The following is a 3,739-nucleotide window of genomic DNA, read 5'->3' on the forward strand; positions in this document are numbered from 1 at the left end:
CCCCACGTGGGGTCGTGACATCCCTCCGCCCGGCGTCCAATCGGCGGCCGTTCTAGCGCGCACCAATCATTATCCGCCGTCGCGATGACACGTCACTAATCCCCGCCCAGCCCATTAAACCGCGCCGTGAAGTCAATCAAAGTAACGTGGGGTCCTTGCGTTAGCAAAAGAATGTAATTGTACCTAATTAGGAATAATTCCAGCAATCTTCGCTAATTATATTTGATTGCCTTTCCGGAACGCGGGAGTGCGGGCAAAGCAGTCGCAAAAAGCAAGAGCTATGGATTCATTGGAGTGCGTTTTGTCCTGTGTTGTGCAGGCGTTTGTAGTTTAAACAAACGGACAAAAACATTTAACATAATAAAGATAATTAATCGCAACCCGATAACGTTAATCACATTGCGCGGGCAATTATTGCCTCGTTGTGAAGCGCGGCCTGAAGTTTGGGCAAATAGGAAAACATTCCCAACGGACGCGAGTGGATAATAACCGCAACGTGGAGCGAGGAGTGGTCGGGATCTTGGGTAATGGGATGATGGTCGCCGACCACTCAACCCCCCTCCACAGAGCTGAGAGCGCAGCGCCCTCTACAGAGCTGGGATCACCTTACCTGGCGACTCGCACACCTCTGGCGAAACCTCTCGTTTGCGACCACCTGCCTTATACGGCCAAGAGGTGCAAACACGCCGGATTGGCCTATGCTTTTGCTGGAGACTATCACCTGTGCTATCAGGTCTGAATCGATTAATACTTTGTGCTGGAGCGGCCGACCTGCCTTATGTGGCCGCTGTTCAGCCAGGTCGGGATCATCCCGTGTCAATATAACCGCCGATGCAACTTAAATAATCGATTCCATTACGCGCCCGATTCGAACCTGCACGGAGCAACACCTCTGACGTCACTTGTACTCGCGCTGGGGATTGAGTGGCTCAATAAGAGGACTTGGCTGTTTAAGCGCCCTTTAAAAAACCCACAAACCTCGGACAAATCTATGGGATCTCGCGAGCACTAATAGGTCACGTGTGCGGAGCTTGGAATCGTTTGAAATGAGTGTTTGTGCGTTACTGCTTGCTACTACTGCTTGCTACTACTGCTTACTACTACTGCTTACTACTACCGCTTGCTACTACTGCTTGCTACTACTGCTTACTGCTTGCTACTACTGCTTACTGCTGCTTACTACTACTACTACTTCCTCTGCTACTACTACTACTGCTACCACTACCTCTGATGCTACTACTACTACTGCTACTGCTACCACTACCTCTGATACTACTGCTACCACTACCTCTGATGCTACTACTGCTACTGCTACTGCTACTATTACTACTGCTGCTGATTACTACTACTGCTGCTACTACTGCTACCACTACCTCTGCTACTACTACTACTACTACTACTAATGCTACCACTACCTCTGATGCTACTACTGCTTACTGCTACTGCTACTATTACTACTGCTGCTGATTACTACTACTACTACTGCTACCACTACCTCTGAATCTACTACTGCTACTGCTTACTACTACTGCTACTACTACTGCTACTACTACTACTGCTACGACTACTACTGCTACTACTACTGCTGCTACTACTACTGCTGCTACTACTGCTACTACTACTACTGCTACTACCACTACTGCTACTACCACTACTGCTGCTACTACTGCTACCACTACCTCTGCTGCTACTACTACTGCTACTTCTGCTGCTACTACTACTACCACTATTGCTGCTACTACTGCTACCACTCCCGCTACTGCTATGACTACTACTGCTACTACTACTACCACTACTGCTGCTACTACTGCTACCACTACCGCTGCTGCTGCTACTACTGCTACTACTGCTACTACTACTACCACTATTGCTGCTACTACTGCTACCACTCCCTCTACTGCTACGACTGCTACTACTACTACCACTACTGCTGCTACTACTGCTACCACTACCGCTGCTGCTACTACTGCTACTGCTACCACTACATCTGCTGCTACTACTACTACTACTACTTCTGCTACCACTTCCACTACTACTGCTACTACTGCTAATACTACCCCTGCTGCCACTACCACTGCTACTACTGCTACCACTACCTCTGCTGCGACTACTGCTACTACTGCTACTACTACTTCTGCTACCACTGCTACTACTGCTGCTGCTGCTACTGCTGCTAATACTACTACATTTAGAGCGTTTGTGCCGTACATGCCGTCCAGAACATTTCAACCCGAACACGTTTAAAGCCTTCTGTGGCATGTGGCAAGTCTGACTAATAGGGTTTGGTATGCATGATATATAACATGTATAACATGTTAAACTACTGTTACATCAGCGAACAAGCTTCGTCATTCCTGGTGCCCCACCCCATCGGTTAGAGATCTACTACTACTACGACTACTACAAATACCACTACTACTACAGCCCAAATTACTCCCACCTTATTTTGGCGTCGGACGGGGATGGGGAAGGGGGGGGGGGGTGTGGATGTATTAAGGCTTTCACGAACCCGCTGGCCAGGACTGCCGTTCGACTGTATGTGGTGGGAATTTGAAAATTGTTCCAGGGTACTGGCGATTGCTCTTCGTGAAACACCCCCATTGGATGTTTAAACTACAACAACAGCGCTGGCAGAGGGAGACTCCCATTTTAACGTTCGTGAAAGGCACGTGGTGTCGTACTTGGTGATGCAACGTGGGTTGCTTGTCTGGAATCGACCCCAAACTGAGCAGTGAAAGGTGTAAGTGCACCCAACCTCCAGTATATCAGACACGGGTACACATCACTGGTAGTCAACGGTCCACTCGACCGACACCGAAGATTCGTAGACCTATTAACAGGCTACTTAATCTACAAAGCATGTATTTATTTGTACACACGGTATGTTTAGCTTGCACAGCGAGATCCCGGATGCGGCACCCCCCTGGCCTTTCGCCCAGCAAGAAATTCCATGCTCAACGTCCCTGGAACAAAATAATGTCGGCTGACTGCAAAACGTGCCCTGAGGGCAGCAGGCTCCCTCCCTGAGGGCACTCTCACAGCGTGAGTTTCCCCGAGGGCCCATTCAGACGAGAGGAGGAGTGAGTTCTTGGCCCTGGTCGCGCATTAAATCCCCTTCCAGTAACAAAACAGACATTCATCACTGGGGTCCGGACGATGCCAGTGCTGCGCATCGGTTCCCTCTGGCGGTGCTTAGACTAGAGCATCTTTTGGCCCGGGAGAACCATTGGGAAGGGGAGAGGAGAGGGTTCCAAAAATCCCAATGAAGTCTCGCCTCGCCGGGCGCTCTTGTTGGCAAAAAAGGCATTTTGCTCTCGTCTACAAACCGCGAGAGGAAGTTTCGCGTTCGCAAAGTAAAAGTTGGTCTCGTGACAGATTTTCAAAATCATGAAACGTTTTATTCGTTCAAAGGGAATTCCCAGTAATGTTAATGGGTTCATCAAGCGGTTCGGGGATCATAAAATGCTCTTTAACCATCGCGGGCTCATAAGCATCCCATTAATATATATTTATTAAATTTGGCGCTGTCGTCACAGCGAAGGTCACGTGGGATTATACAAAAGCGTAAATAATCAACCGGTCTCGTGAAACGCAAGGTGTGTCCAGGTGTGTTTGCTCCGTCGGTGCAGGTAACCCTCGTCGGTAAAGACCGTTAGGAGCGTGTCCGCGGTGCTGGCTGGATGAGGTCGGCACGATGAGCCCGATAAACGGACGGACACGGCGCGGCACGCATCAGCGG

Source organism: Myxine glutinosa, chromosome 2 (genome assembly GCF_964187855.1).
Source record: "Myxine glutinosa chromosome 2, kmMyxGlut1.1, whole genome shotgun sequence".
NCBI classification, from domain to species: Eukaryota; Metazoa; Chordata; class Myxini; order Myxiniformes; family Myxinidae; genus Myxine; species Myxine glutinosa.